The sequence below is a fragment of the Nannospalax galili genome, unplaced genomic scaffold, assembly GCF_000622305.1.
Source record: "Nannospalax galili isolate Female #2095 unplaced genomic scaffold, S.galili_v1.0 scaffold198, whole genome shotgun sequence".
Classification (NCBI taxonomy): Eukaryota; Metazoa; Chordata; class Mammalia; order Rodentia; family Spalacidae; genus Nannospalax; species Nannospalax galili.
The window spans coordinates 339,081-350,533 of NW_008341748.1; positions in this window are offsets into that span (position 1 = coordinate 339,081).

Below are 11,453 nucleotides of genomic sequence, written 5' to 3' on the forward strand. Positions count from 1 at the left end.
GCACAGATTGTATATTTCTCTAACATCATTTTAAACATAAGTGAAAGCCTCCACAAAATACTGTATGCTGAGAAGTTAGTTTACTGATATAAAGAAAAAATCAACAGTGTAATCCCTTTGTGTAAAACCATTTTATACTTTCATTAAAATGTAAAAAAATTAAATTAAATAATGGTATTGTTTTCTCTAGTTTTGAAATTACAGAAATTTAGGATAATGATTTAAGTTTTTCCTTTTAATTTTTATTGTTTGACAGTTTCATATATTTATATAATGAATTTTGGTCATTTTAAACTTCTATTCCTCTCTCTAATCCCCTTCCTTTCCCACTTGAAATCTTCAACAAGAGTCCCTCATGTTTTCATGTGTTCATTTTGTGTGCTACCCACTGAATTTAATTGCAGTTTCTTGCCTGAGCATGGTTTGTAGGTGATTTACTGGAGGAAGGACAACTTGTCAGTGGGTAAAGAACTGAAGAAAATGACAATTCCTCTCAATAAGTATTAATTGCCAATAATCCCTCAGGAACATGTAAGGCCTCATGACCTCTCCCATTCACATTAAAATGTTGTTGAGTCCAGTCTTGTATAGTCCTAGCACAGATACTCACAGCTGCAGTACATTCATGAGTGCAATGGCTCTACATGTCCAACTTGTCAGTGGGTAAAGAACTGAAGAAAATGACAATTCCTCTCAATAAGTATTAATTGCCAATAATCCCTCAGGAACATGTAAGGCCTCATGACCTCTCCCATTCACATTAAAATGTTGTTGAGTCCAGTCTTGTATAGTCCTAGCACAGATACTCACAGCTGCAGTACATTCATGAGTGCAATGGCTCTACATGTCCAGAAGTCATTTTTAATTTTTGATGTCCATTTCATTTTAAAATATAGTGTTTCATACAGAAAAATTCAATCTTAAGGCTACTAACGTCTAGATGTTTGCACATGTGTCTCTAATCTCTATGTATCTGATTATTACTAGTCACAGTCAGTTACTATCTAAGATTCTTGGCACCTGAGCATGGATATAAAATCATCATGTAGATTTCAATGGTAATGTTTTTTACCTCAACTAACATGAAGCAAATTTTTATGATTCTTCCTGAAATATTTAGGTTCCTTGTATAACCCTCCCTCCCCCCTCCCCTTAAAATAATCCCATTTTTATCCATATCACTCTTATTAACACCTGTTTCCTACAGTTCTTCTCTTTCAGACTCTTTCTTTTCCTTTACATCCCTGGTTCCTTTTCATTATCCTGATTCCTGTAGTTGTGTCTGGATATATACTCACTTATCCACATATGAGGGAGAACATACATCGGGTTTCTTTGTTCATTTTTTCCTGAGTCTGTGTTACTTCACTTAGTATAACAGTTTCTAGTTCCATCCATTTACCTGAAAATTTCATGATTTCATTTTTCTTTACTGCTGAGTAAAACTCCATGGTATAAATGAGCCACATTTTCATTATCCACTCGTCAGTTGAGGGACACTTAGGCTGCTTCCATCTCTTAGCTATTGTGAAAAGAGCAGCAAAAAACATGGATGTACAAGTATCTCTGCAACAGGATGAGTTCTTTGGTATATGCCAAGGAGCGGTATAAATGGTATGCTCATTTGTAGTTTTTAAGAGTTCTCCACACTGCTTTCCATAGGGGTTGAACAAGTTTGCAGCCCCACCCAGCAGTGGAAGAGTGTTCCCCTTTCCCCACATCCTCTCCAACATTTGGTATCATTTGTTCTCTTGATCTTAGCCAGTCTGATTGGGATAAGATGAAATTTTGAAGTGGTTTTAATTTGCATTTCCCTAATTACTAGTGATGCTGAATATGTTTTAAGATGCTTCTTAGCTGCCCTTATTTCTTCCTTTGAGAACTCTCTGTTCAGCCCCTTAGCCCATTTTTAATTGGCTTACTTCATTTCTTGATTCTTTCTTTTTTGAGTTCGTTATATATTCTGGAAGTTAATCCTCTGTCAGATTTGTTGCTGGTGAAGATTTTCTTCCATTGTGTGGGTTTTCTCTTCACCTTCTTGGTTGCTTCTTTGATGTACAGAAGCTTTTGAGATTCCACAGATGAGTGACACTATGTATCACTTTTCTTTCCTTGCCTGGTTTATTTCACTTAACATAATGGTCTGCAGTTATACATTTATTTCAAAAAATATGATTTCATTCTTTGGTATACTGTAATTTCATTTATATTCACCTCAGTGCATTTCCTAATTTCTTCTTCAAGCCATTTATTCTTTGGTATTGTGTCAATTTATAAATATTTGTGATTTTTCTCATATTTTATTATCAATTTTTAATTGAAATCCCTTATAATTCTAGAACATTATATGACTTCAATATATTTAAATTTTTTGAGATTTGATCTAAAATGAGCATGAATTCAAATGTAAGGGATGCTCCATATGTCTTGTAGTAGAATGGGTGTTCTGTTAGAGGGTGGAGTTATTTTTAGATATTGTTATGCTTAGTTTATTGATGTTTTTCAATTTGTTTCTATTCTTTTGACATTTTAATTGTTCTATCCATTGTTAAAAAGATCATTGAAGCCCTTAAGTGTTACAAAATAGTCTCTTTTCTCTATCAACACTTTTATTTTTGTTTTTCTTTGTCTCAGGCCTTTCTTGTTGTGTTCATGTATATTAGCCACTTTATTTCTTGATTTTTAATTTTATATTGTAAACTTTTATTGAGATTTTGTACATTTCATACAACAGTTCTTAATGAAATTTAGACTCCCCTCCCCCCTTTCTGTCCCTGAACCTGACCTCATGTATTTTGCCATACATGTTAAGTCCTATCCACTCAAACATTTGTACCCAGATGTCCTTCAGAGAAAATTCATCTTCTGGAGTCTAGTCACTCTATACAGAGATCATTTGGAGGACCTATTCTCCATGACCCAGGAGTAATCTATCTCCAGTATTTCCCAGACTAGGGCCGACCCACCACACATTTCCCTCACTCCACTCTGGACCTTTTGTCTAATTGAGTTAGCATGGGTCCTGTGCTTGATGCCATCATTGCCACAAGTTCACATGTGCAAGCTTCCAGTGGCCTGAAAAATATAAACAGACCCAAAATTCAATTAAACAAAGGCAAAATAGAAGTTCCTACCATACACACAACCAACAAAGATCACCCATATGCCCAAATGGCAGCCCTCAAACCAAAATAACATGAAAATCCAAGAGAATATGCCCCCAACAAAACTCATTGGTCCTACAGAATTGCACTAAAATAAGAACCACCCTGAGGAACCCCAGGATGCAGAATTTAAAAGAATAATCATAAACATAATCAAAGAACTTAAAGAAAACACAAACAACTCAAAGAACTCAAAGTGGTAAGGCATAAACTTGCAATGGATGTTCAAGAATATACAATTAATGAAATATCAAAAACAATTCAGGACATGAAAAGTGAATTCACAAAACAGAGAAATATTGAAGAAAAGCCAAACTGAAATGAACATGAAATGGAAGAACACAGTAAGTCAATTGGAAACAGCAGGAGAAAACATCACAAACAGAATGAATGAAACAGAGAAGAGAATATCAAGACCAGATGACAAAGTTGAAGATCTGAAATGCCTCAGCAAAGACTATTTAAAATTTAATATAACACAGGAATGGAATACACAAGAAACGTGGGACAAGATGAAAAGACAAAATGTATGCATCATAGGAATACAGGGAGGAGAAGAATTTCAGGACAATGGCACTGACCAGATTTTCAATTGGATTATAGAAGAGAACGTCCCTAAACTAAGGAAAGACATACAGATTCAAAAAGCACATACAACATCAGTTATGCATGACCAGTACAGAAACTCCCCATGGCATATCATAGGAAAACATTAAGTGTACAAATCAGAGAGTGTACTAAAGGTGCAAGAGAAAAACAAGTTACAAAGAAAGGAAAACCCAGGAGAATTACAGCTGAGTATTCAATGTAAAATAAGACAGCCAGAAAAGCCTAGACCATAATATTCGCAGTTGTAAATAACCATGGATGTTAACCTGGAACACTTTATCCAGCAAAATCATCTATCATAGTCTAATGGGAATGGAAATTTTTCCATGGAAGGAATAGGATGAAATAATTCATGTCTACCAAACCAGCCCTACAGAAAATACTTGAAGCAATACAAAGCATCGAGGATAGGAATGAGTATACCCAAATGGTACAGAAAGAAAACAAAGAAAGGTATAATAATGGAAACACAAAATAGGGTCCCACACACAAAGAAGTTAAAATGACAGTATCCAATACTCATCTTGCAATAATAACACTCAATATCCTCAACTCCCCTGTCAAAAGATGCAGGCCAACCGAATGGATCTAGAAAGAAAATCATCTTTTTGTTGTGTTCAAGGAACTCATCTCACCTTCAAGGACAGATACTCCCTTAGGGCAGAAGGATGGAAAAAAGCCAAGCAAATGGCTCTAAGAAGCAAACTGGTGTTACAGTTCTAATATCTGACAAAATATATTTCAAATTAAAATTAATCCAAAGAGATAAAGAGGGTCACTGCATTCTAATCAAAGGAACAATTGATCAAGAAGGTATTATAGTCATGAATCTATATGCACCAAAGTTTGATGCATCCAATTTCATAAAAGCAGTACTCCAGGAGTATAAAGCACAGATTAACCTGAACTCAGCAAGAGTAGGTGACTTTAATATCACACTGTATTCAATAGATAGGTCAACTGGACAAAGAAGGAGACATCTGTATTAAATGACATCTTAATGAAATGGACCTAGCAGACATCTATAGAATATTCCACCAAAACACCAAAAAATATACTTTCTACTCAGCAGCTCATGCAAGGTTTTCCAAAATTGGCCACTTCCTGGGACACAAAAAATCTCAACAAATACAAAAAAAATGAAATAATTTCACACTTTCTATCAGATCACAGTGCAATGAAGCTTATAATCAACAGAAAAAGAAGCCATAGTAACTACACAAACTCATGGAGATTAAAAGAAATTAAGAAAAAATAAAAGTATTCCTGAAGCAAAATGAAAATTAGAATGCAATGCAACAAAATCTCTGGGACACCTTAAAAGCAGTCCTGAGAGGGAAGTTTATAGCTTAGTGCCTACGTGAAAAAAATCAGAGCACATGTAAATAACTTGATAGTACAACTCAAGACTCTGGAAAGGCAAGAATAAACCAACCCTAAAACTAGTAGATGAGAAGAAATAACAAAAATCAGAGGAGAAATTAATGAAATAGAAACAAAGAAAACAATCCAAAAACATTCCCTTTAAGGTAAAGACACAACCAAAAAAGAAAACAACACACCCATATTGTTAATGAACATAGATGCAAAAATTCTCAACAAAATACTTGCAAAGGGTAGGTAGTTACAGAAAGTCTATTATTTGCCATTGGTAAGATGCTTATAATCCATTATAAATCATTAAACCTGTTAGAGGAATACAACCACTGTAGCTGTTGTACAGATGAATTTTGCCTGACAAATTTTTTTCTTTCTTTCCTTCTATTTCTTTATAATGCATGTAGCATAGAGGTTCCCTTATTTCTTAAATATTAGCAACATCTTTCCCTATAAAATTACTTAGATTCTTCATTTAATACTATTATTGGTGTGGCTAGATTTGGTGATATGTACAATTGATTTTTTTAAATGAATGGTTTTTATTTTCGTATGTCTCATGTGTTTCTGTCCTGTTCTTGCTTTAGTGTCTTTTCCAAACTTTAGTGAATATTTCCTACTGTAAAATTTTTATTTCTTTAATAATTTAAAATGCACATAAATAATATTACATAATACATATTTCTTCTTTATCTCAAAATATAGAGGGTTTTTATTTAATTTTTGCAAATTTCATATATTTTAATTGTATCTAGAGCCCCTTCTCTGTACTCCCTTACTTCCCACCACCCAGCTTCATATCATATATATATATGAAATATATGTATATGCAAATACACATATCATGGAGTCAAATTTGTATCCTTAAATGCACTTTGCTGTTTATCCTTCCACAGTAGCCTGATTAACATACCAAGATTTATACCCTAAAAAGAGACTGACTCCCTCCTTCCCACCAGCCCTCAGTTTCCAATAGTTAATCGGATTGTGCTGAGATTTCTTACTCACTTACCCTGCCTATGCTGGAAATTTGTCTGGTTGGGCTTGCACAGGACTTTTGCATTCTGTCATCATTGCTATGAGTTCATATGAGTAACTTACCAGCTGTCTGGAAAACTCTATTATGTTGTGGTCATTTACCACCTCTGGCTCTTAGAATCTTCAATCCCTTTTCTGTAATAGTCCCTGAGCCTTGGGAGGCAGAAATTTCATATAGTTGTCCAATTTGTGGATAAGTGTTTTGCAGCTCTTGTTCTCTGCGTGTTGCCCATAATGCTATTCTCCATAGAAAGCAAAAGAAACCCCTGCATGTCTGATAACATATATGGATCTGGAAAGTGTTAAGTGAAAGTGAATTAAAGAAGAATCAGACAGCAACCATGTCAGGCATTTCTTCTCAAAAAAATATTGAACAAATAAAAGCAAATGTAGAATTTTACTAGAAGCATAAGGAGGGAGTATCATTGGAGAAATTTGTGTCAAAGGATAGAACTTTTCATTTCTATAAGGGATATAAGCAATATTTATTTGTGATTTTTATTGCATTTACTTAGAAGTGACAGTGTATAGAACTTCCTGTGTCTATTATATTTAGAATTCATGGACATGCTTAGATGCATAGTTTTATATTATGCAACTGGTATGTAAAGATGTGCCGACTCTAAGAGACAAGATTCAGATGCAGCAGCCTGAGAGAAATGCAGGCCATGGCTTGCTGAGCTCCATTCTTATAACAAGAACTGACATGTGCTTGCTAGAGCACATAGGCCTTAATAAGAGAGTATGGGTCAGGAATGGGGACATAACACACATTCCCAAGCCCTCTCCCTTGAAGCTGCAAGATAAGTTTATGTTCCTCCTTAGGGTCTGGTTCCATGTTCTTTGGACTGTGGGCTAGGCCAGAATATGTCCCTTTCAAAGCTTTATCATGGCTCTCGATGGTCATGAGGCTCTCTCCTAGAAAATTTCATTCTGAAGGGTAATTTAGAATCAGCTCCTTTACCACAACCTTCTAGTTAATATTTTTCAACAAATTTGGAGAGGTGTCTATAGTTATGTATATATTTCTCTTTATTTTTTCCTGTTTTTCTTTCCTTCTGATATTCCCGTCATCTCTGTGATGATATGGTTAGTGGTATCTCACATTGCTCTCAAGCTCTGTTGAGGTTTTTTTCCATTTTCCATTTTTTTATTTGTTATGTAATTCCATTTATTTTTATGTGAATGAGTGTATTTCTTGCATCTATATAAGCATGTCTGTGTCATGCCATGCCCTTGGGGGCCAGAAAAGAGCAGTGGATCTCCTGGAATTATTGATGTTAGTTGTAACGTGGGTGCTGGGAACCAAACCTAGGTTCTTTACAAGAGCAGCCAGTGCTATTAAGTGGTGAATCATCTCTCCAGTCCCATCTGTTGAGTTTTCCTTATGCTTTCCTATGTATCATATTACATCATTGCTACTAATTTATTTTCATGTTTGCTGATAGTGTTTTGGACATATCTAAGCTATTTGAAGCACTGTATTGATTTTTTTCATTTTAGATTTGACATTTGATGGAGATCTTTTCTACTCCAAAATTTCCATTTGTTTTTAATGCTGTTTTCAATCAATTTATTGATATCTTCCATTTAAGGTTTATCATATTTTCCTATAAATCATTAAAACTATTTTTTCATTGCTTCCTTTTAGTTGTGTGAATGTATTTGCACTAGCTGCTTACAAGCCCAAAATTTATTTTCCTTCCATGACAAGATCTACTTCTTTTATTCCATGTGCACATATGGTTCATGTTTTCACATACCTTGCAATTTGTTGTTAAGTAATAAACCTTTAAGATAATGTATCATCTCGGGTCCCCAGGAGCACTGCTTCTAGGCCTGGACCACCCTCACCTCCCTCTGCTTCCCTGGGCCTGCACAATCCACAGGCCTCTCTCTAACCCACAGGCCTCTTTCTCCAGGTAAGTTGATCACTCCCTCTGTGCCTTGACTTCTCCAGCCTCATTCACTCTACCATTACCCGCTGGTCCCTCCACTTAGCCTGGGTCCTCTCCCATTCCTTGTCTTGGTACCCCAGACACCTGGGGAACCACCAATGATTCATGATCCTTTGCATCCAGACCAACTCAGCTCCTTCTCAGGTCCCCAGGAGCCCTCTGGGCCTGGCCCTGCCCTCACCTTCCTCTGCTTCCCTGGGCCTGCACGACCTGCCAGCCTCTTTCGTGGATGCTGGGGCTGGATCTTTTCTCTTCCTGATCCTTTGCATCCAGACCAACCCAGCTCCTCAGTGTAGTCCCAAGGAGCCCTTGGGCTGCTTCCCGCCCCCATCTCCCTCTGCATCTCTGGGTGGCATGGCCACCAGCTGCCATAGACCAGCATCTTTCCTGGGCCCAGCTCCTAGTCCAGTGCAACCCCCAAATTCCTGAGGCCAAAATTTTTCCTAGAGGGATCCAGGCCTTAGGAAAAAGCCTGAGATCCTCTGATCCTCATCTGACTTGGGCCTCTGCGGGAACTTCTGAAGACAAAAGCAATCTGGCCACTCCAATATAAAATCAAAAGAGAGAACCAGAAGCTCAGAGGAACCAGCATTTCATGCCTGAAAAATAAACCACAAAGACAAATAAAGTTCACAAAAAATCAGACTTAAACTTGAAGGCTTGAGTCTCACACAAGACTCAGAAACTACAAAAGAAATTCACATGTCAAAATCACAGAGAAAAAATAATAACATGAGAAACCAAAATAACACATCCCCACCAAATACCAATAGTCCTCTAGAGGAGTCCAATGAAAACACCCTAGAGATAATGCAGGACATGGAAATCAAAAGAGTAATTATAAACATGATGAAAGAATTCAGCTAATTTAAAGAACACACAAACAAAGAAATCAAAGAACTGAAGGAAGATAGGGATTGTCCTAGTTGGTTCTTCATTGCTGTGACAAAATACTCTGACCACTACCAACTTGGGGAGGAAAAGGTTTATTTAGCTTACATATCCCAGGTCATAGTTTATCCTGGAGCCCAAGATAGGAACTCAGGGCAGGAACCTGGAGGCAGGAGCTGGAGCACAGGCCATGGAGGAATGCTGCTTACTGGCTTGCTCTCCTGGCTCCTGTCCAGCTTGCTCTCTTATCCAAAACAGTCCCACCTCCCCAGAGGTGGCAGTACCCACAGTGGGCTGGGCCCTCCCACATCACTCAACAATCAAGAAAATGCCCCACAGACATGGCCACAGGCCAGTCCAATGGAGGAAATTCCCCAGCCGAGGTTCCCTCTACCCAGGTGTGTCAAGTTGACACTAAAGCTATCCAGCACAACTGACCCCTTGTCAACTTGACACAAAAACACATCCCTTTTAAACCATAACCTTTCCAATTCTTGTCCCCAAGATACAATATTAACATTAATATCACAACATAAGACAGTACAACCCTAAAATCCCCACAGTCCTTAAAAAATCAAACACTTAAAAACCCATAGTCTCTTTTAAAAGTCTTTTAACTGTGGATGGGCTTCTGTAAAATCCAAAACAATTACTGTCTTATTTCAAAGGGAAGAATTGGGCACACCTCAGCAAAACCAAAGTCTAGTAAAGTAGCCCAAAGCTGGACATCTGGGATTTACTCATGATCTTCTGGCTTCCAAAGGGTACTGGCAGATCCACTGCTCTGACTCTGCCATCCACAGCACACTCAGCTAATCTCGCAGACCCAGGCCAGCTCCATTCCACACTTAGCGCTGTCCTTGTTGGTTGTCCCACGATCCGGCATCTCTAAAAAGCTGGGGTCTTCACTGAAACTGAGGCTACACCCTCACCAATGGCCTCTTCTTGCCTCTTGGGGTGCAGAGCCTCAGATTCTCTCCATGACCCCTTCAATCCCTGGATCTTTGCTTCAACTGAAGCTGCAATTTCACCCATGGCCTTTCCTGGCCTTTCAGCTGCTCTCTGTGACCCCTTCACACTTTCAACACCAGAACCATGCGGGCGACTCTTACATATTACTCAGTCCTGCTTCCAGCTTGAAATAGAGGTGTGGGTCCCCTCTGTGTTCTGACCCTGAGGAAATACCTTCCAAAAGTCTTCACCACAGTGATACTGGTATCTTGTTACTTACAGCTGATTTTTTCAGCCCCAGCTAACCAGCATCAGTTGTCCCAGTAAAGCAAAAGTTTTGCTTTAGGTTCTGGTCTCTTCTTAATCACAGCTGATTCTTCAGCCCCAGCTGACCAGAACCCACAGATTCTCAATTCAAAATATCATAGGAACAGCCCTGATAGCCTCCACTTCCCTTTGAAGCTTCAAAAGCCAGGCCTCCATTGTCTATAGTTCTTTCAGCATAACTTTTCCAACCTCCACAGCAACAAACTCTGAGCAGGCAATAGCTTTTCCAGCCCAAAGGTCCAAACACTTCCACAGTCCTCCCCAAAACACCAAGTTCAGTTCTGTAACAGCAATATCCCACTCTCTGGTACCAACTTTTGTCCTACTTTGTTCTTCATTGCTGTGAAAAAATACTCTGAACAGTACCAGCTTGGGGAGGAAAGGGTTTATTTAGCTTACATATCTTGGGTCACAGTTTATCCGGGAGCCCAAGGTGGGAACTCAGGGCAGGAACCTAGAGGCAGGAGCTGAAGCACAGGCCATGGAGGAATGCTGCTTACTGGCTTGCTCTCCTGGCCCCTACTCAGCTTCCTCTCTTATCCAACACAGGCCCACCTGCCCAGGGTGGCACTACCCACAGTGGGCTGGGCACTCCCACACCACTCAACCATCAAGAAAATGCCACACAGACATGGCCACAGGCCAGTCCAATGAAGGGAATTCCCCAACTGAGGTTGCCTCAATCCAGGTGTGTCAAGTTGACATTAAAGCTATCCAGCATAGGGATAAACTTCTGAATGAATTCAGAAAAGAGTTAGAAATATTGAAGAACACTCAGGATGAAATGAAGAAGGAAGTGAAACACTCAGTAAGCCAATTAGAAATGGCAGGAGAAAGCCTCACCAACAGGATCAATGAAATGGAAAACAGAATATCAAGACTGGAAGAAAAAGTGGACGAACTAGACTACTCAAGCAAAGATTGTGAAAATTTTAAGAAAGCACAGGAATGGAATATGCAGGAATTGTGTGACACATAAAAAGACCAAACTTATGAATCATAGGCATACAGGAAGGAGAAGAATCTGAAGATAATGGCATGGACCAGATCCTCAACAGAATTGTGGAAGAAAATTTCCCAAAATTAAAGAAAGACATGCCCATACAAATACAAGAGGCATATAGAACACCAAACAGAC